The 23,202-nt window shown below is 44.1% G+C and overlaps 1 protein-coding gene across 6 annotated transcripts in view; it reads right to left on the reverse strand.

Moving 5' to 3' along the window:
• Nucleotides 1-14,558, reverse strand: part of LOC128152740 (lethal(3)malignant brain tumor-like protein 3) — a 52,855-nt gene extending 38,297 nt beyond the window's left edge. For 2 of the 6 annotated variants that reach the window (XM_052811345.1, XM_052811341.1), the window contains exon 1: nucleotides 14,444-14,539. The gene's annotated coding sequence lies outside the window, so the exon portion shown is untranslated. Of the gene's footprint in view, nucleotides 1-14,409 lie in introns of all 6 variants that reach the window. The other 4 variants (XM_052811343.1, XM_052811340.1, XM_052811342.1 and 1 more) reach the window with 4 other exon arrangements.
• Between the last annotated feature and the right edge of the window lie 8,644 nt (nucleotides 14,559-23,202).

Here is a 23,202-nt window from a genome sequence, read left to right on the forward strand (position 1 = left end):
CCCCCAGCTGGTGCTGGCTGGGCTTTAAACACCTCAGAGCACAGCGACAGCTGGGACTGCATAAACGCAGCAAGCATCTGGAGCTGCAAGAGGCCAAGCAGTTCTCAACCCTTCTTCAATGACACTTGACAGTCTGGTGGGAAATGAACTTCCTAGAGGAGCAGAGGAATGTGGGGATAGGCAGAGGCAATACTGTTGAAGAACAGCAGACACAGAGGAATAACTAGCCTTTTTTCAATTGATAAGCTCCTCCTTGCACAGTACCACTTATTAGTGAAAGCCACAGTGGGGCCCTGACCCAAAAACAGAGGGGAGGGTCTCAAGTCCAAACCAACTGTTTCCAAACAACCTAGACTTATACCCAACAGAAGCCACAGGCAGCGCAGGTGGGTAGGTGACACATACCAGTAAAGCCAGGAGTCACAGTGTCCGAACGCCAGTCCCAGCTCCCCCACGTTTTGACCCTTAAGAAACCCTCCATCAGCTGCTGGGGCAGGTGACCCTCCCACGGAGGTTCTGCTAGCACACCCATCCTTTGCTCCCAACACAGCACCTACCTACCAATCCTGCACACACAACGCCTGTCCTACTACAGGCCAAGAGTAAATTCAGATGCAGAACAAGAAAACCCCTCTAGACACAGAGCAAAGTGCTTACACCATGGGGTAGCTATGGAAAAGGAATGATATGTGGCAGACTTCAGAGACTCTCATCCTTTAAGCTTAAAAAATTTCCTAGGCTATGAAGAAACACTTCAATGCTCCAGATAAAATTATTAAAGTGTGCCAAGTAGTGTCAATTCAATGTGGATCTTTTACTAGTCCCAACCTGCAAAGGCAACCGAGCACCAAAAAAAAAAAAAAAAAAAAAAAAATTTTTACAGATCACCTTTCTGATGAGTAAATAGCTCTAGATTACTCACTCCTTGATCTTCTTTACTGTCTGCAATACGGAGCTACTGAGCTCCAGAACGAAAGATACAAGTCAAAGGTGGGTTGCATTTGCAACCTCTGCTCCAAAGCTTTTATTCACAGCACTTTATTAGTTTGAGATCTTTTCTCAGCCATCTGCTCTTCGCTCAAACCTGCTAAACCCAGTTTAAAAGCATTTGCTTCACCTCTGAAGCAGGGCTCCTCACTGCATTGAGAAGCACCATTCTTCCTCTACTCCTGCATGCTTCCTGGGCTCAGGATCCTGCCTCCAGCACCCTATCAAAGCCTTATTCCAAACGTTCTTCCCCCTCTTCCCTCTTTTTTATCCAAAGCCTGTATTTCTTAAAGCTTCAAAGATGTTGGACTTGCTTCTAAAAAGCTCACTTCTTCCTCTCCAGCCCTGAAGAGACAGAGCATCATTTTTATTTCAGCACCAAGAGAAACAATTCATTTCAAAAAAATGATAATCCCAAGTGGACTAAGTTTCCTGCAGGAGAACATCCAGTTTAGAGAAGAAACCTATCACTTTCCTCAAATGCCAGAAGAGCAGCAGCACAACAGTGCAGATCCCAGGGGTTCCTTGCTATGGCTGATAACGGACAGCTCAGCATCATGAGCAGAAGGTCAGTGGAAGGAGCATCTCCAGAGTTCTACGTGCCATTAAGCAGCAGAGCTCGCACGAAGCAGAGCTCGCAGCTGGAGGTGGGGAAGGGTGCCAATGTCATTTTGTATTAGCAGATTAGTCTCTGGGGTAGTGACACTCCTGCATACAAATTAACAGTTCTGATTCAGCTCAAACCAGTAAAGACAGCAGGCTGTTATTTCCTCCTTTAATAATTTCATGGCGTACCTGCAGCCACATGAACTGGTGAAGCCCAGCCCCAAGAAAACATAAGTTTGCATTAGAAAAACAACGAGCATCTTTATTAACAGTCTCTGATCTGATGCTGAGGACTGGCTGATCCATGGAGGCAACCGCCAGTTTCATCCTGAGACTCTTCAAGGCAATATCCCTCATTCCTAAGTTCTGAAAATGCATAACTGTGTTACTATCAGGACTGCATCTTCCTTTACACAAAGGAGTTCAATATAGCACGTTTGCTAATATGAAATCCACACAAACCCTCCAGAAACAATCTGTCCTTCCTGAGAATTTTTTTTAAGAGAATTAAGGAAAAATATATTTCATTGTGCATGCAAGAACTGGAATATAGCAGGAAGAGAAGGGAAAAAAGGATTAAACAGCAAAAGCAAAAAAAGTAAGTGTTTGGCATGTCTGCAGGGCAGGGTGGGGCGGGGAAGGGGGAAGTGTTTGGCATCTTATGACCGAAGTGGCTTCCTGTGCAGCTAGTTATCATATTCCAGCTAAACATTTCTAGCAGACTCGCTAACTGTGGTACTCGGTGCTCTTATACTTGTCCATCTAATATAAAACAATACAATATTATCTGGTGTCTTTCAGTCTAATAAATAACATGGTGCTTTGTTGATTCTCTACTATTACGAGGAATCAATAAAAGTGAAGCTGTTTCTGCAAAGGAACATTACTGCTGTTTAAGAGAAAACCTGTGGCAATACACTGTTAAGTTCTTTTAAGAAGCAGAAGTATAATGACTTTGATTAAATACAGGGCAAAAGTTGGGCCACTGCAAAATAATCATCCAAAGGACCTCCTAGAAAGTGAGAAGACCCAATTCCATGTCAGTTTTATGGGAGTGTAAACCACTGATCTCAAAATACTCCAAGCATGCAAGTTCATCCACGTTCTCTTGACATCTGCTGGCAGAAGCATCTTCCTCATAGCCAAAGCGAGGTCTGACAGCCCATGTAGAAGACTTTTCTGCACAAAGGGAGGAGGAGGAGGGGAGGAAGGGGAAGACTGTCAACACTTGCAGAAGGTGGAGGTCCTGATTCTGAATGCCTGATGTGATACCAACAATCTGATTTTTCAGAGCTCTCAAGTCCCTTCAGCTCCAATTTATTTCACTTGGAATTGATCTTCCTCCCCTGAGTTTCAGAACTTGCAGCCTTGAGGGCAATTTTATGTATTCATTTTCAGACATCAGAAGTACAATCAAACTGAAGTAACAGTTCAAGGTAATTTGGGAAACTGTCAACAGACTCCCTCCTCTAACATAGAACACCATGTTTGTGACCATCAGATCCTGGTTCTGATTTACACAAGAGCTGTATTTGTCACTATCATGAATACATAAGATACAGACAGCTGTCAAAAGCTACAAAAACAATCACTGATGTGAAAAGAACCTAAAGACTCAACCCACAAAAGTTGAGAAAACTTGTCTTTCAGAGAAAACGTCTTTCTCATGCTGGGCTGAAATTAATGGGATTTCTTGCCTGAGTATGTTGTATGGACATTACTGAGAATTAGGAAGATCAGGCCCATAACTTCTATTAGCAGAAAACAATTACTTAAAATACTTCCTGCCTTTAGAAATCAATTGAGCAAGAAATTAAAAGGGGAGAGGGAGTATCACCAGGCTTTCAGAAACATTACTAAAATTTCACCACTTCCTTGGTAATGCCAACCCAGTTGTTTAAAAGTGTTTTCTCTGCACAATTTTTATTTGCAAACTACAGAATATATTGCAAATGTTCTGTGCTGCCAAAGGCATGGTGGCCACTCATGTATTGTGTTCCTTGGTTTCTTACTTGTATGTTGCTACCAGGCAAGGTACCAATGCCGTCTTTCCAGTCTAAGGCATTCAATGTATCGTAGTCTGCTGTCGGGATGCTGATGGTTCTCTCCGAGACATTCTGTTCCATCTTTCTGCTTAGCCTTTGGGCTCTTTATTTAATTTTAAGAAAGAAAACTAGGGTGTGAAAACAAAACAAAACAAAACAAAACAAAAAAAGAGGCACAGAATAAACAGGCCTGTTGCTTACATTTCACCAAGGGTTTTCAGAGCAATACTACTTTCAAAAGATGGGAAGAAATGTCAAACTTGCATTTTGCCCATGATACTTAAGTAAATATGAATAGAAAGTTAAGAGCATTAAGCATATGTGCAGTTTGAGGACAAAAAGATAAACCAGTAAGTTTTAACAGTTACTTGATTTGTATGACGTTTTTGCCAATTACAGTTCACTGGCAAGATCCTGGGGTCTCTGGATTCAGTAGAAGCTTTAGTCTGGATATTAGGAGTAGCAGGATTTAAAATTACAGAAACACAAATACACAGGTGCATGCACAAACTCATATACTATAGACAAGTGACAAGTCTGTACAGCTTTGGGGGGAACAGCAGCATCTAATGGCTGTTGCCAGGTCCCTCTATACTGCTATAATGCCAAGGCTCTACGCCAGAAATGCTATAAAGCTCTTAAAATGCTTAAGCTCCATGTATTGCTTTCACGTCCCAGAAAATAAACTAATGGGCTCCATTAGAAGACTTGACTAAAAGCCATACTGCTATATGGGTTCCCCATATCCAATTACTCAACTATTTTTGCGGTAGACATTAACCAAACACTGACCATAAATTAACTGCATGTTCCTGTCCTTTAAACATAACCTGAATATTTTCAACCTATAACTGCTTGCTTTAAAAAAAAAAAAGAAAAAAAGATTCACAACCTTCCCTTGGAACGGTCAGCTCTACTAATTTTTCCAGTGTGAGAAAAACCACTGATGTTAAGTTCAAAAAAGCACAGGCCAGCTGACAGGTCTAACTGCATTCCTGTGGGAATGGGTCAAAACTGCCCGTGGTAGGGGGTCTTTGCTCTGACATTTGAACGCTGGAGTTCAACAAGGTCACTCAGAGCTCTTAACTCAGAGTTAACAGAATAAGAGCAGGCATCATCCAAGGACCATGTGCTTGATCTGCCTTTGGCAGATTGTTTCCCTCCTTGAGCACTGGAAAGTGCCTTAAGACACATGGCCAGGGCAGGGTTTTAACTGCTGAGTGCTTAAATTAGGGCAGGTGAATTCCGCTCTTGATCAGAAGCCTTCTACATGCTAGACCTTCTACCTACAGGTTGAGAGTGTAAGTTTAATTCAGCCAAAGGCAAAACCACAGATCTGATGTAGGATAATTTATGACGTTTGAGCATTCCTGCAACTCTAATTCAAGCATCACAGCTCTTTATGATTATCTTAATTGGGTCAAAAGCAGGACAGACCTTTGTAAACTGCAATACCAAGTATCTTTGGGTATCACAATCTAATCCCTGTAGGAGGAGTTCCTCCTCTTTTTTCCCCCCCCCCCCAAATATAAAATTCCAGCTACTTACAATCCCGCATAATGGCGAAGATTAGCGGCATATAGGCTAGTCAGAACAAGTCAGGAGGGTGAAAACGGGAGCAAAGTGGACCAGCAGTCAAGCTGCAGAAGCCAGTTCAGCTTCCAGCAGTTCTAACTGAACTGCAGGTGCGGAAGATCCGCAGCTGGTGTCCTTGGCTACGTACACAGAACAGATCCGCATCAGCACTGCACGCCACGGCTCTATGGAGATTTATGAATTGGACTGAATCAGCCTTACGTAGGGTGGTATTGAACAACTGTAGCCAAAGGCTCGCCATACATTAATATTTGATGTAGCCTTGTACATCTGTAAACACTTGTTTGCAGCCAGTGTTTTGATGCCAGTTTCAGCAAGGGCAAAACCATCACTTTTTAGATATTACTCTTTGCATTCAGGCTTTAAAAATAAAGAAGCTCAAACACCAAGACTATTTGCAGAGCTCCCCCTGGGAGAAGGGGTTTGGAAGATACTTGGACAGAAGTTGTAGAATTTATTTAAAACTGGGCCAGCAAAGTTGTCAAAAATCACAGTGCAGAAAATAATCTTGTACTAACCAGAGAAGATCTGATACAATAATGGCCCTTTTTCATCTCTCTATTTTATAAATCCAGTAAAACTCCTAGAAAAATACAATAAAGAAATTACTTTTCTTATAATGCTCCCTATCAGTAAAATCTACAATAAAAATCAAGATAGCCCAATAAAAGGAAGCAAGCTATGCAATTAAAAAGACAGCAGAAACTAACTTGAAAAATTTTGAAGAGCCATAGTCAGGCACAAATGTTCCCCATTTGTCCGTATTTGTGATTGCTTTTCATCTTTAACATTTTAAGACTCAGAAACATTAACGCAAAAGAAGATATAGCAAAACTAAGATGAGTCATTCAGTCCCAAGTCAGATTCAGATTTATGAAATGATAAATGACTACCATGCTTGCAGAGATAATGGCTCATAATTAATATGCTACCACCCAGACCTCTGTGCTTTAGATAAGGGAATCCATAGGCAGAGGAGGTCTAAAATACTCAAGTTTTGATCTCGTTTCTGCCATGGAACCACAGTGCAGCCTTGGGAAACTGCTTCATCATTACTGTAGAAAAGCAGCTTTGGCTTTTAACATCCATCTTGCCTTAGTTAGGAGACCAAAAAAAAAAAAAAAAAAGGAAAAAAGAGCAAGTTCATACTAACAAAAGTGTGAAGGCTAAATGGGTGGATGGGGGTTCACTGTATTTCTCTATACACTATCAGATCTAATGGGAAGAGAAACATTTCAACAGAAATCCCATTTCATATGCTGCCTGGTTGATTTCCAACGACATGAGGATTTCAGTGTCTTTATATGAGGGTAAATGTGAGAGAAACAACAGTGCAATAAACCCAAAGATTGTAAATCAAGTAACAACACTGAAGTTTGCAGCCCTTCTGGCTAAGCCTCCATGTACCAGGAGGCAAAATTCCATTCGAGAAGCAGCTGTCATCAAGAAAACCATCTGATACTGTGCTGTTCTGGGAATAACCGACTTACAAATCACCTTTCTTCACCGAAACAGCAAGGGAAACCTAGCAAAGCTGGTCATTTAATTCAGCGTAATATATATGCACTCAAAGCGAGTTGGCATTCAGAGCTCCATGCATCCCCACTTTCTTGTAAGATTTGGCAGCGGTGTCTAACACCCAACGCATTAGATCTGCCAGTCACTCTTATGATGTTACTGGAGAACTGAACTGCAATTTAAACAGAAACAAACAAACAAACAAATTCATGACTTCTCACAGGGCACAACTAATCTGGTCTCAGGAACTGCTTTGAACACTTACCACTTCAGACACAAAAATCATTTGCCTGTCCTTTGCTATGATGATGACTGATGATACTTTACTTACCCATCAAAACCTATTACTCACCTCGGGCAAGTAATATTTTGCAAGGCTGAACTAATACCATTACCAAAAACCCCCAGCCTCACCTCCAGGAACCTCATCAGTCAGGGACTGAAATGAACTTTCAGAGCCTGCAATGGAACCATACCAATGTCTCAAGAGAAAGTGTTAGTAGTCACCAGCAAGCATTTAACGGCGTGAAGAAGGCTTAAGTGCTTTCACTATCTATGTCAGTGAAGAAGAAAAAAAAAAAAAAAAAAAAAAGAGATAAAATTCAGAATTGAGGAATCCCAGGCTCCACCCATTGCACTTCCTACTAATTTTCGTTTCTCAGGAAAAGAGAGAAAAATTGTAACTACAAAACAAGGCAAATATTGCTCTGAAAGATTAGAGGGGGAAAATGGTCTAGGAAAGGAGAGGGAGGCCTTGGGCTTGCAGCATGGGCTGGAACAGAGGAGAAGCAAACACTTTTTGTCTTAGCTCCGCTGCAGGACCACTAAGATAAACGGCTTTGGTTTCAGGAGTTTGCCACGTTCATTTGTACAACACAGCCCTTCCAAGGTTACCTTAAGTACACATTAATGTACGGATTATGCTTAGGTAGTACTGTGCTGGGAGACAAATAAACAGGCACCATGGCAATGTGACTTAAATCAATTTATAAGATACAGCAATATTGTGAGTTTACTCTAAACCCAGCAGCTGATCCCAGTATTAAGCCCAAACCAGCATTGTAGTTCGTAAGCTGCTATCTCTTGGTTTCTTGACGCAGTTGTGTCTAACACACACACACACATATTTATTTCAGCTGTTGAAAGAAAAGCACCCACACAGGCTGCGGCTGCTTACTACATGAACGCACTTTCTGCAAAGCACCTGTTTTACACACAAACCCATTCCCCGCGCCGCTGACGAGCCAGCCAGCTTTCTCCACGGAGCACACTGAAAAGCAAGCGTGCAGCAAGTCAGCGGCAGCACGTCTGACTGTGAAGGCTGAGAGCGGCGCTGCCTCACTTCTAGTCTAACTATCCCCATCTGCGATCATACTCACTTTGTTACCTTTCTCTTTAGATTTATGTGATGTTGTGAAGCCAGCAAGGAAGCAGCCTTTCTCCTGTCCTTTCTGCTGCAGGAGCCGAACGAGGCACTCAGTACTATGCTGCTGAGCATTTCAACCTATTCCAAATAGAAGGGGAGGGATACAAAAGAAGGTACAAAACCTACTTCCATGTCCACAGAGTTAACACTTTCTGTTTGTTTACTGAAAGCAAGGAACAGAAGCACATCTTATCACTTTCATTAAAACCATTTGGTGCTGAGCTGCTTTTCCCCAGCTCTTCATCTCCTCCTGCTTGCGAAGAACGGTGGCTCTGGGGGAGGCACCCGGCCACTGACAAAGCCCTGTGCAAACCTCGCACTCAATGGGCTCAGCCAGGAGGCCCAGGGATGTCTCCTCGAGGCCTGAGACCGTGACACCGCTAATCCCAGTCTCTGGGAACCACTTGTAACCACGATAACACTTGCACATGCTAATGAACGTCACCCGGTGCCACACAGAAATCATATACCATCAAAACCGTCACGTTCAGAAGAAGCTCTGCAGTAGCGACCCAAAGCACTCCCTAGCAAGACACTGGAACTTCTGCCATTTCTAAACCTGATCCAATTTCTACAACAACAGATGCAAGATATAAATACTTTCCATCACTCGTAATCAGAACCATTTTCACTCAAAACTTAATGACCTGTAAGGAAGCCATAAGATTTGTGATTCAAGATAAAGTCAATTTTGTGACAACATAAAAGTTGCAGTGCTGGGGGCAAAAAAAGTGATTCTTCTAATGGCAAACTAAAAGTTCAGTCACACCACTTACATGTTTAACTAAGACACAAAGAATTAATTTTGCAGTAAAACATGTTCTTAAAGTGGAAGTAGTTAATGAAAACAATCAAGAGGAGCACAACATTACCCACAACATTTTGCTGTCCTCCAACATTTCTGACATCTATAACGGCTGCATGTTGGGTGTAGGCTCCCAGATAGACCCTTTAAAGGGATGTCAAATCTCTGCACTATTTTATTTGCTTCTGTTCCGAAGCCACTTTATTATGTTGTACTTTTCTGAATACTTAAGAATTCAGAATAATATGGAATAATTAAGGTTGGTTATCTAAACTCCAAATGACTGGTGTTAAGGGGACTAGTCTTAAACTCCAGAACTACCAGTACCCACTCCACAAGTTTTTCATGTGTCATACTGACACCAACGGCAATTGTTCCATCTCGAATAATGCATGTCAAGTACTTCAAAAGAAAAAAAAGTGCACTGAATTGACGAAGAAAGCTTAAAAAATACAAGTAAGTGCAGGCTTGTCTTTCAGATCCATTTGATGCTGAAGTCAAGAGGCAGAACCAGCCAGAGTGCTCATATACTGTGTACATAGTTGTGCAACAAAAATTGCAAAACAGATTTTTCTTCTACTATTTGTTTTCTAAATAGCTTGGTAGAGTATGCAGTCAAATCCGGCACAGACGGCCATATAAAAACATCCAAACTTCTTTCAGTTAAGCATCACGTACCTTCTTTGTGTTTAATACAATGAGAAATTGCAAAAATACTGCTGTCCCTGTTGCAGAAAAGGTTAGGTCAAAAATGAATCTTCTTAGAAAATCATCTGAGTCTGAAAAGTGAAGTGTTTAGTCAAGGAACTAATTAAACAAAAACCTGGAGAAGTACTTCTTCAGATAATATGAAAAAAAGCACAGCTTGCACACATACATAAGCCGTTTTCCATCCCTCCTTTCCCATCAGAAGTTTCAGCAAGTACAGATGGATTGATACCACAGACATGAAAGGTGAGCGGGGGAAGAAAATGTGCAAATTTTGTAAGCAATATTGCTCCTATTGATCCAACAATGCACTAAAGTATATGCTTAGTCCTACTGGATTTCCTGAAGGATTTTGTGCACCCTTTGGAGCTTCACTGAGAGCATCTATGCAAGTGCCCAGAACCCCACGCTTTCTTTACTTCAACTACATCAACCAACTTTTCACCTTGAAAAGTTATAACCCAAATTTCCAGCTAACTTTTTAAAAAAGAGAAAAAACCTCACCCGCAATCCACACAGAAGTAGCATTTTTTAAATGTGATTTATAAACATCTTGTGATTTATAAAACAAGGATAAACAAATGATACCTTGGGCTCTGATATCCCTGTATCAGGTTTAGTACAGTGAGTTACAAACCAGAGCTGAGACGCTAATTTTCTCCAACAACCCAGTACCATCCCCAATCTTGCCATGCCTGCTCTCTCAACTGAGTGAGCAAGGGCAGCTGTAGACCCTCTCCAGGCATTTCAGAGGCAATTCCTTCTCAACACCCCTTCTGTAGCCAAGGGTGACCCGCTGGAAGTACAGAAATCTGCACCTGGTTTCAATACAAGTGAATGACAATGAAAAGGACTGCTGAGCAGGTAAGGGCCTTGCACTGTTTGAAATAAATTTTTAAAAATACACCTTTATGGGACTGACCTTTTTCCTATGTATTTACTTTATTTAAAAAAAAAAACCCTTAAGTGATCCAGTCCTATTCTATCTCATTTGAAAAGCTGCATTATGCCAAACTTACATATATTCTGCCCCCGAAGTGGATGTAGCTCCAGCACCAACAGGGAAACCGGAGCCCCGGCTGCCATGCACGGGAGGGGACAGGACAGAGCTCAGGCTCCCAGGCCCTGTGTCATGCTGCCATTCTTCTCTAGCCATGAAGACATCCACTGAACACAGCACAGGGAAGAAAGCATCTCCTTAGAGCCACGACAAGGGCATGTGAATTTAGCATTAACAAGGGAAGCGAAGGCTGAAACTACTGTGGCTCGCCCTGTAAATTCACTGCAACTATCTTCTCCCTGCTCCAGCGTTCTCACCATTCATGTTCCAGCTTCTGCGGACACCATACAGTAGCATCGTGGAGGAAGCACTCAAAAAACCCAAACAACAACCCAACAAACTACACGCAAATGGAAGAGGAAGGGTCACACAAAGACTTGGAGCAGCAGGAACGCAGGAAGAGCTGCCAGGTACTATTGGAAAAGCCATTCTGACACAGTTTGGAAGACACAGCACACCCCTGCAAGCCTTCCAAAACTCCTGTCTCCACCAGCCCCACCACAAAGAGACAGACGAGCCACACAACTTTTAACAGTGGTGACTATTTCTGTGCCTGGGATCATCTGATGTGCCAGCAGGATCTCAGCTCTGCACCGCCCTGCCACCAGCCAAACAGCAACACGCGAGGAAGCTTTGATCTGCCTCACACTAGTCAAGAACGAACTCTGCTGCTGCTTATGTTCAGGTTTCTTGCTTAAATCAGGTATTTTGTTTGGTTTAAAAGCTACAACATAAATAAGGTTATCAAAACAAATCCTGTGTGGTTCATGACTACAGCTTCTACCTCTGTTTGCTTAGATCTACCATGCTTTTATCCCACCATTTAGCGGGATTCAATCAGAAATTTAAAAAAAAAAACAGGACGTGAGCCAAAAGATGCTAAACCTAGTAATAAAACATCCATTCCTTGGAGGTAAAGTATTTTGCCAATAAGTTGAACCATCCTCTGGAAAGTAATCTGCCAAATTTAGCAAAGCACATCTGCATGCATACCTCACCTGCGGAGCACAGTTAGTGCTACTAATTAGAAAGGATGGGGTTTGGTTGGATCTCTGTTTGCTTCAATTGCTAATTGATTCCACGTGTCGGAGCTTTCAGCTGCCAGCCTTCATTAGCAAGTAAACATTTGGTCATTTTTCCCCCCCAGCCTCTAATCTAATTTTTCAACCCACTGTGCTACCTTCTCCCCTCTCCTCTACCTCAAGACAACACACTGCTGGAGGGCTTGAGAAAAGGCTGAAATAGATTAAAAATTACAAACTATGGCAGAGAGGGAACAGTGTTTGTCTGGGGAAGAAGCACTGACACTGCAACTCAGGAACCACCCTGTTATTCCACAGAAAGACTATAAAGGTCCAGAGCAACTGCTGCTGTGGTTCAGCCTGGTTTTGACCCAGTTTAACTATGTTTTCCTGATATTCAAATTGTGCAATCCTGATAATGGGACTTAGGCCTCCAAAACCCCTTCCTGCGCAGAGGTGAGGCGTGGACTGGCAGAGGAAGGCTGAACAGGCAACACTCCACACCTTCATCTGCGTCTCCATCACCACCCTGGGAGAATCTGATCTCATTACCCATCTCCTAGTGTCAGGCTTGCAGCCCACCTCTCGAAAAATACCAGCATTCATACGGAAAAGGACAAGGGGGTTATACTGAGGCTTCACCCTCAAATTCATATCCCCCTACCAATGGAATACATGATCATACCAAGATGTGTTTAGACTAAAAGCTTTGCATGAAGATAGAAGAGAGATAAGGGAGAGCCAGACCTTCTCCTGCAGCTATAACAATGCAATTTTAAGCCAACCATTATAAAGTAAAATTGCAGATGGTGTTTTAAATAAATTCTAGATGTTACTTTTAATAATCAGTCTGAAGACCAATGTTCCTGCTACTGCCTTAAAATTCCAGTAAATAAAGAATTGGTGGTAAAAAGTGCAGACAAACAGCACGGCTGAGTCAAAGAAAACATGTCCTTGGGCCATGATAGGTCAGTCGGTCAGGAATCGTCTGCAGAGCACATCTGTTTGTAACCACTCAGCCTACTGCAACTTACTTATTATGGCAATAAAACCCACAAAGGCAAGATAAATTAACTCTGGCCAAGAAAAATGGAACTGGCCCTGCACAATCTGCCCAGTAGTTGTACCCAGTTGTACTCAACAGCTCAAATTCGGGCTCCATTTCCACCTCTGTACTCATGATGAATTACAATTTATTTCACACGCATTCAGCCTTAATAGGATTATTTGCAATGTAAGGTGCGATCAATTTTAGGCCAAAACTAGAGCACAGAGGCCAAAAATGTCCTCTGTTTTAATTGCATCTGTAATTACTTTGTAAGACTACAATCCAGCAAATTACCCTGGGGACTCTTACTAATTATTATTACATACCTTACACCGCCAAGTAGAAATACTCACTGAGGAAAAGACTGTCCCCACCTTCAAAAATACATACTCTAAATAGATGCGACAAGGAAAAGCGGGGAAGCAAAACACTGACGCTAACGAGACCACGTCAGACTGTTGTTAATTGCTATGTAGTAAGAAGAGTTTGCAGCACCAAGTACCCATTTTGTCTCCTTTTACTTCTGTTTCATTGTATAATAAGACACGAAGCAGAGAGGTCTTATGTAATTTGGCACAAAAGATCAGAGCTCTTTATCCCTTAATCCCAATTACAGACCAACGTGCGCATGTTTTTGTTTCTTTTCTAAACTTATCTGGGTGATATTTGAATAAATTAGAGGAAATGTTTTCATATTAAAAATCTAATCCAATTCTTTGCGGCACCAAGTATCAGTAAAACTGTCCTAATCCCTTTCATCTTAACAACAAACATCATTAAGATCATCCTATACTGATCTTTACCCAGAGCACTGATCAATACTTTTAAAGTATTATGTTTATCCCTCTATTTATCTGGCACTGACATTCCCCCCGTTCATGAAATCTTGGTAGCATTAGTTCTAGTCTTTGAATTTGCTGTCAGAAAGTTTGAAGATGTTTTCCTCCCTCACATAAAAATCTGTTTTCAAACATAGGTCTTTCTGGTGTTGGCTAAGTCTCCAAGATGTCTTTCTATTGCACGGTATTTACATACTTTTTAGTATTTTTGAGTATTCACACTCCCCAGAAGTTTCTGCCGGAGCTGGGACCAGGGCTGGATAATCCCCATTTTCTCAACCACCTCTTGTGGACCCATTAGAAACAGGCAAAAAACCCACCCCAGAAACCGTAAATACTTCCTAATTTTGCTCCGTAGCCTGTGAACAACTTAAACTCGGCTTCTGAAAGCGTCCTTCGCTGAGCTTTATAGCGGACTTTCCCCTCTCTAGTGGTTTAAAACACACTTTCCCCACCCAGCTGGGAGCTTTAAGCCGAGGGAAAGCCGGAGAGGTTTCCTCAGCACCCAGCGGGGAGGAGACCCCCAGAGAGGGGCCCGTCCCCGCCGGGGGTCGAGCTGTGACGGGACGCGAGGCTGCCCCTCACCCCAGAGGCGCCATTTCCCCTCACAGACCCCGGGGCCGAGACGGGCCGGGCCGCTCCGCCACGGCGAAGCGGCCCGGCCCGTCTCGGCCCCGCCGCCCCCCGCCACAAGATGGCGGCCGGCGGCTTCCCGCGTTCCCGCCGTCTCCCCCGCCGCCCCCACTCACCCCGGCCCGGCCGCCCGGTGCCTCTCTCCCGTACCGGGTCTTTTTCTCTTTAACTCCGGCAACAATTAGTGCCCCGGCGGTCCCGCGGGGGCGGGAAGGAGCGCATGCGCGGCGGTCCCGCTCCGCGCCGGTCCCGGCCCTGGCCCCGGCCCCGGCCCCGGCTGAGGCGGTGCTGGGGGCAGGGCGGGACGGGGAACTGGGATGGGGACGGGGACGGGGAGGCACTGGGATGGGACTGGGCACTGGGATGGATGGGGCAGTCAGTGGGACAGGCTGGCAGCAGGACGGGGCTGGCGCTGGGGTGGCTGGTACTGGGACAGGGCTGGCGCTGGGACAGAGCTGGCACTGGGATGGGGATGAACTGGGACGGGCAGGCACTGGGACAGGGCTAGCAGTGGGACAGACTGGCACTGGGATGGGTAGGCACCGGGACGGGCAGGCACTGGGACAGGGCTAGCAGTGGGACAGACTGGCACTGGGATGGGTAGGCACCGGGACGGGGCTGGCACTGGGACACGCAGGCACTGGGATGGGGTTGAACTGGGACAGGTCTGGCACTGCAACACGCAGGCACTGGGATGGGGTTGAGCTGGGACAGGGTTGAACTGGGACAGGGCTGGCACTGGGACAGGGCTGGCACTGGGACAGGACCACTGGCAGGCATGGGTCCTTGGGGCACAGCCGCACGCCTGGTGCTGCTCACCCTGAGCCAGCCGGGGGATGAAGCCTGGGCAAGTCCGTGGGGCATTAAGGCATATTCCCGTCCAAAATGGAGATTTGGGAAATGGAGATGTAAATCGCTATTACTGCTGACATCCAGTGGATCGTGACCATGCCGGACAGTGCCATCACACTGCCTCCCTTGCCGATGATTAATATAAAATATTTCCCCCTCTTCTCTGTGTTTGTTAAACTTGTTTTTCTTCTCATCTGAGAATGTTATTTTCCTTTGTATTTGAATTTTGAAACAATAAAAGATGTGGTGGTAGGATTTTTTAATGACACTTTGGGGTTTTTTTTGCCATGGTAAGCAAGGAAGGAGCATGAGCGGGCCCCAAGCTGTGACAACTTAAATGGAATGGGATTTCAGGAAAATAATAAATGAGATTTGAAATGGCTCATTTGAAATACACATCATAATATTCTTCATCCCTCGAGTGAGGCACATAAAATACCCATCTTTAAAATTAGTCAGAAAACAAAGACATTTCTTGCCTCATCTGTGTCAGCAAGTTCCAGCTAAACCCCTAATTCTGCAGATGCTCCTGGCCGGTGTTGAAGTACACACTGGGTCCACGTTTACAAGGGTGTTGAGTAGCCAACAGAGTTTATAAATAACTGAACTATCGATGTTTATCTAGACTCATATTTTGGTTTTAATTGTAGTAAGGTAAGTTTTGTTGAGAGATCCCTATTTCAGGGCTTCTTGCCCTTTTATCTCACTGCTTTGTCCAATCGTTTTGGCAGAGCCTGCCCTGTGCCTGCCACATGAATTTCTGCTTTTGCTCCTCAGAGCTCACCTACAAGTTGCATTTGCCCCATGAGAAGAGTACCCCAACCCTAAATCCCATGTTGGGGCTGTTTTTCAGTGCATCTGGGTAGGTAAGTCCAGCCTAAAGCTGGCTTCTCACTTGTATTTAATTATTCAAACAGAAATATTGCTTGGAAACATTGCAGAACTATTGCAGACATTCCACTCATTCTTCTTGTCCGGCCATGCAATATTATTATTATTATTATTATTATTATTATTATTATTATTATTATTACCATTATTGCACTGGCTTCACAACTGCTGCCAGTTAAGTCCCTGCAGCTTCATGAGCCCGTTGTGCAGCACCATGATTGCAGCAGCTCCGGGCTGGGAAAAGCTAAGTGCCAGCACCAGTGAGCCACATGAGCCAAAGGTTTTGATGCAAAAACCTACACTTTTATGCAAAATTAGTGGGGGAGACTCATTCAGTGACATTCAAACACCCATGAGACAGAAATGAACATTAAATTATACAGCATGTGCCCATCACTGCCCATGGCAGTGCTGGTGGCAGAGGCGTGCCAGGAACGGTGACCCACGCCGCTGCAGAGAACTGGTGCAATCGCTGCCCTGCCGTGGGGGGCACTGATTATGCGTCAGCCTAATTATTGGCAATAAGATGCCCCAGAATATCCATACCCTGGAAATTCCTGCTCCGACACCCCAGGCCACACATCTGGTGCAAAAGGTACCTGGGCTGAAAATCATGGTATGCACCGGGGAAGATGAGCATGCTCACGGGGTGGTTGCCCTTCACTAGGCAGGGAAGTCTTTCCCTACACCAGGTAGTAAAGCATCTCAGTGCTTCTGCAAAGGGTCAGTGGGGAAGTCATGATGCCCATCACCCTGAGAGCAGGCAAACCCGAGTGAATATTTCCATTCTACAGGTAGGGAAACTGAGGTACACTCTGTGCAGGCAGTGGGCTGAGGCTTCACATCGTCCCTGCCCCTCTGAGGCACCCAGGATTATGGAGCAAAAGGAGAAGGTGCCACAGAAATGTCTGCGTTCCTATTTTTCCTGCTTTCCAGACATGCCTCAAATAGTTTCCCTTTTCTCTTGGACAAAACATTGAGCAAGGGTGGAATTAGGAAAGAAAAAAAGAGAGGAAGAGACTCCTGAACTGCTCCCTTCCAGCGCCGTCCTGCCGAATGCCACCTCCCAAAGCTGCCGAATTCAGATAATTTAGCATAATGTACCCACAGTGCTTGGGAAAGCAGCTCTCTCACCTGGATTACAGCAGGCCGTTTTCTCCCGTGGAGGCCAGCTCTGCAAGAACCGTGGCATCCCCCGAGCTGGGGGTGGGCAGGGAAGGCTTTTGATTTTCGGTGCTGCTGTTTTGCTTTTTTAAAATGCTGATGGTTGGGGATTTGGGGACAATGAGTGCATGTGCCACCCCCTGCGCTTGAGACCTCACGGTGCTTGAGGGCTTTGCAGCCCAAAGCAGCTCTCTCGGGGCAGGGAAGGGGCAAATGTGGTGGTCGGTTGGTGACGGAGGGGTGGTGGGTGCAACTCTGCGCTCTTGGGAGGAGACCTGGAGCATCCTGGGCATTGGAGCATCTCAGCCATCAGCAGCCTGCGGGGATATTTTAGGGGGGGTCTCAGTCCTGGAAAAGAAGTAGAGATGCTGGGATCACAGCCAAGGTGGGGACTCGGGGACCAGGAGAGATTTGAGGACTCCCAGGCCAGCCCACAGAGCCTGCCGGCACCCGCAGGCAGAGAAGCTGAAGGCAACGAATGACCATCATCATCTCAGCCTCCAGCTGGGGACACTGGGCTGTGATGCGAGCCATGGCTGTTTCCCTGGAGGACCCCATTCCCACGCAGCCCCTGGCCAGACCGGGGCACAGGGGACAAGGCGGCTGCAGGGAACCCACGGGGACTTGGTGGCAGCTGGAGTTGCCCACCCCGCAGAGGCAGGAGGTGGAGGAAATAATGCCTTTTATTTTCTTAATACAAATTTCTATACCTTCTGCAAACAGCGGCAGCAACCCCTTTTATGTGCTAAATCCTGCTTCAAAGCTGACGTCGCTAAAGGCTACCTTCACTGCCTGCCTTTGTGGCACGGGAAGAAAGCCCCAGCTGAGATGCACAGAGGGAGCGGGGCGAGGGCAGCGGAGCTTGCTTAGCTTAGTGCATTTTGGGACAGCTATCACCACCCAGCCACATCCACCCCATGGGAGCATCACCAGGTCCCCCCAGAGCAGGACACATGGGGACACAGCCCCAAACAAGCCACTTGCTGGTCCTGCTGCCAGCACTGGGACCTGGGGTATTCGATGCCCAAGGAAGAGCCAGAGCCCAGAGCTGGGGCAAGGGTTTAATTTTTCACCTTCCTGATGGTTACAACTGATGAAATCTCTTCAGGAAGATGCTCTCCCCCCATTGCTCCTACCACATCCTTTCTGAGCGGGTGCCCAGCACATGCAGTAGCTGCATCACGTGTGTGTGGTGGCACAGCTGGGTTCCTGCCTTTGTTTGTAACTTCACATGAGCAGCCAGGGATGCGGCAACCTCAAGCCAGCCAAAAAAGGGACTCAGCAGGCTGAGAAAGCAGCTTGCCCTGGGGATAAGGGTAATGCTGCTGCTGGGGTCGCTCCATCACTGCAGCCCCCGCTTAGATCTGGGCACATTTAGGGGTAAACCAAAGCACAGGAGGGTGCAGACCCAAATTGTAGCAAGTGCTTAAGCACAGGCTTTGTGTCAAGTGTGAGAAGAGTCCCAGGTGTTCACTGGGGTTACTTGCATTCAAGACAAATCCAGCCGGATCACAGCCTCGGAGCAAGGTTTGTTGAGGTAGCAGGAGCCTGAAGCGCAGTTTAGCAGCTCTGGGCTTTGCAGAAGACCCTGTCTCTGGTAAGTGACCAAATTCTTACTGAATTTCTAGTGCTTCCAAATAGATGCTGTAGGTGCATCTTTAAATACTTAAGTGGTTTTGTGAAGAGCTGCCCCCATAAGGGCAAGCCAAAGGCTCCTCCTGATACAGAAGTAGAGACTTGGGCAAACACCGATCTCAGGCTGCCCAACTCTCAAAGATTGTCTTTTAATTAAAACTTTTTTTTCTACCCCTCAACAATTTGCTTGCAACAATCAATCACCTGCTTTGAAAATGGCAGGAACGAAAGCAGGGAACTCCCACTTAATTATATCAAAACCCCACCCTAATGCTCTATGCACACACAGAAACTTCCCCGTAGGGCAGGTGCTGGCCCCATACCTTCAGCATCGCCCGAGGCACTCACACACACAACCTCGAAAGATTTTTGTCTTTCCCATTGCAGGGAACGTCCCTTACTGCACACAATGAAAATTTATACCTCAGCCAAAAGTTTTCCATGTACCTCCATCTCCAAGGGCCTGTCTTCAGGTATTTAAGGAAGAAATGTTTCTCCCAGAGGGCTCACTAAACCCACACTCACTTCATTAGGAGCAGCCTTGGCAGCCAGACAGCAAAAGCCAGAGTCACTTTTTAAACTCTTGGCCTAGACTTTATCATTTGCAGATTTTCTTAAAGGTATTCTTAAGGTAATTATCCCCTATTAGCAAACATCTTGCCTAGCCTGGTTTGTTTCTGTACTAAGATTAAGCAGCAAAAGGGATTAGAAATGTTATTATGAGAGCCTAAGATGTTAAAGCACTAAATGTATATAGTTGAAAAAGGCTTTTCCTTCTAAAGAAATTAAATATCACTTCTGCAGAGCTTTCTCATACTGCTGTAGTAATATGACATTTGATAAAGTCTGAGCCACTCATCAAGCCCTGACCCTTCTCAAACTCTACGGAACTATTTTGTGTTGAAAGCAACTCTTATGATCTATTGCCCTTTCATCTTTTTAATAGGGCAGTACAAGTTTCAAATGATCAAATTACACGGAATTACTTGCACCTATGAAGTTAACATCTAGCTGCGAGAACTGCTGTTATAAGTATTGTTAGCAGTTTGAAATTTGCTAAAGAAAAGTTTTTGATAAAGCCATAACTAACCCTTTTTTTCCAGACCAAGTAAGCACTCACAAAGTAGGTTTTGCCCATTAGTTTTTGGAACATTGCTGGCAGGCAGAGTGGGGACGTCAGTTCTTCATTCAAAGCCACCCGTGCAACAGAAGAGCTTGCGGAAAGTTCAGTTTGAGCAATTTGCTAATGGCCTAAGTCTAAAATTGGGATATTATTCAGGAACATCTACAAAATTCCTGCTAGAAGCTGCCTGCCTTCTTCCCCATGTCCACGGGGATGCTGGGGACACGCCAGCAGAGCAGCCCCCACCACTCTCAGTGTTTCCAAGCTCAGAGCTCCTCAGAAGCACATCCTGCACTTTTTTTCTTTTATAAAGGTTCCTCCCCAAGCACAGGTGTTTTATTAGGAGGAAAAACTCCCAGAAAATATGCTGAGAAGAGACAAGCCGAGGCTCCAGCATCAACTCCACGTTGCTCTGGGTCTAACTAAAGAAGCCGGACAGGGAAAGCGAGTGCTAGGAAATTTCAGTTAGATGGCAGAGCCAGTCTGGACACTGCAAATTCAGAGCAGACGGGGTTTCTCTACAGCAGCTCCCTTCCAGGAGAGGGCCATACACAAACTGAACCTTCAATCCACAACTGGAAATGCCCAAGCTATAATTCCCCCCACATTTTGGGGGGACATCAAGACAAACATGCAGCTGTGCAGTGCCCAGAGCAAAGGCTGGTTCATGCTATCAAAGTCCTTAACGTCCTCATCCCATCTGGGTCAGACTAACACCTTCCTCTTTAGAAAGTCATGATGTTACATTTTAAAAGAAATCAAATCTGATTACAACTGAAATATTAGGAATATAGAGTTGTGGGGTGTAACCATAGTAGATAAAGAACTTAAAGAATGTGCAGTACTGTACTTTTAGCTGATTATTGTTGGCTTGTATTTTCTTTCAAGAAGCCAAGAAGATTCGCTTCTTGAAAACTCCCTACCTTTCCCATTTTGATAACAAACTGAAAGACCAATCATTGAAAAGGTTGGATTTCAAAAGAGAACATAGTATACATTTTTATGCAAACTAATATAGATAGTGATGAGAATCATACTGCGCAGAATCAGCTAAAGGAGGTCAAGAAGCGGACAAGTGAGGAAGACTATGAAAGACCACCAGAGGGCTTCTGAAGACCACCAGAGACCTTTGCTGCACCTGCGTGAAGAGACATATACATATGCTAATGATTTACTGGAAAGTTGATGATTATGTATAACATTTCCCAGAAACTTAATGAATATGTATAACAGGTGTGTATTTAACTGTATCGTTAGACAAGACAGGTGCACACGATAGGTGGAGCGATCCCCCGTGTGCCCAGCGCTGCAATAAAGGAGTGCCTGCTTCTTAACTTCTCATTGCTGTTAAGGAGTTTTATTCCGGATTTCGGCAACAGTTTTGGCGACCCAGATGGGACCTTGCGAGTGAGACTGGACGAGATCGAGTGGTGATCGAACTCCAGCCGGCACCGAGGGATTCTCGGGGGGGAACCATCGCTCTCGACTCGCAAAGCTCCTCGCAACGTTCCCTGGAGAAAGGGTAAGGCACTTCTTCTCTGGAATCTGTTCGGATAGCCTGCCCGTAAGGCGCGGCGAAAGCTTCGCAGGGTTGGGGCTCAGAGGGTACCCGTCTGTGGAGAAGCCTAGGCGTCTGCCCGTAAGTCATAAGCGAAAGCTATTGCTGGGTTGGACATCTGTGTATCTGGGATAAGTCTGCCCGTAAGTCATAAGCGAAAGCTATTGCTGGGTTGGACATCTGTGTATCTGGGACAATTGTCATTTGTATTTATTTGGTATTTGGTATTTGATATTTGGTATTTGGTATTTGATATTTGGTATTTGGTATTTGGTATTTGGTATTTGGTATTTGATATTTGGTATTTGATATTTGGTATTTGATATTTGATATTTGGTATTTGATATTTGATATTTGGTATTTGATATTTGATATTTTTAATATTTGGTTATTAATATTTGGAACTTTGATAATTGATATTTGATGTATTTGGTAATTGATATATAAGCATAATGGCATTAGCCAAATTATTTAAGAGTAAGAAAGAGTATGGGAAATATAACCACTGATGAAAAGATACCAAAAACATCACCATTGGGATGTTTATTGGCACATTGGAGTGAATTACATGATGATTTACGTAAAAGTCAAATGATTGAATATTGCAATCATTGGTGGCCTTTGTATGTTTTGGAAGATCAAGAAAAATGGCCAACAAATGGAACTTTAAGTTATAATACTATATTACAGTTAATGTTATTTTGTAGGAGAGAGGGTAAATGGAGTAAAGTGCCATATGTGGATCTGTTTTTTTATTTGAGGCAGAAAACGGATTGGCAAAAAAAAAAACAAAAAAAAACAAGTTAATTAGTCGAGACAATTTAGTGATAACATTAACTTCAGAAAATAAGAAAACTAAGAGTTGTTGTTCAGCTTGTGATATTAGAAAAAGATACATTAAATGTATGGTACCAAAAGAAGATAAAATGGAACTAGAATTAGAAATAACCCCACCAAGGGAGGAGCAGGATCTCTCTCCCTCACATTCACGGGAAAGGAGTATTGAGTCAGGGAGAATAATTTATTGGATAGTACTGAAAAACAGATGGTAATAAAACTGGAAAAACACAAGCAGAGGCAACACTTATGAATGGAATGCTTTCTGGAACTTTGGAACAGAGTTTTCCTTCGAGAGATCCCCAGTGGGATCCAAATGACCCTGTACACAGGAGAAGGTTAACTCGATATCAAAAATAGGTATTGTATGAAATAAAACATGCAATGCCGAAAGCTTTGAATTGGTCTAAATTATATGAAATAAATCAAGATAAAAATAAATCTCTCTCTGTGTTTTTGGAAAAATTGAAGGAAACCACTAAAAATATACTGATTTGAAATTGGAGACAGAAGCAGAACAACAATTGGCTTCGATTTTTTTTATGAAGCAGTCAACACCTGATAGAAAGCAAAAAGTCCAAAAATTGGAAGGAGAGGATTCAAGAAATTTAAATAAAATGTTAGAAACAGCATGGAAAGTCTATAATAATTAAGAGAAGAAAGAAAAAACAAAAAAAAAAAAGAAAAAAAAAAGATCAGAGACAGTAGATTAATAGCTGTCTTAACAGGGAATGCAGCAAGAGGAAGAAGACGAGCTCGGGGAAGAGGAAGTTTTAGAAACTTTGGTAACTGGGAACCTAATACACCCCTCGGAATGAATCAGTGTGCATATTATAAGGAAGATGGAGA

The sequence above is a fragment of the Harpia harpyja genome, chromosome 16 (assembly GCF_026419915.1).
Source record: "Harpia harpyja isolate bHarHar1 chromosome 16, bHarHar1 primary haplotype, whole genome shotgun sequence".
Lineage (NCBI taxonomy): Eukaryota > Metazoa > Chordata > Aves > Accipitriformes > Accipitridae > Harpia > Harpia harpyja.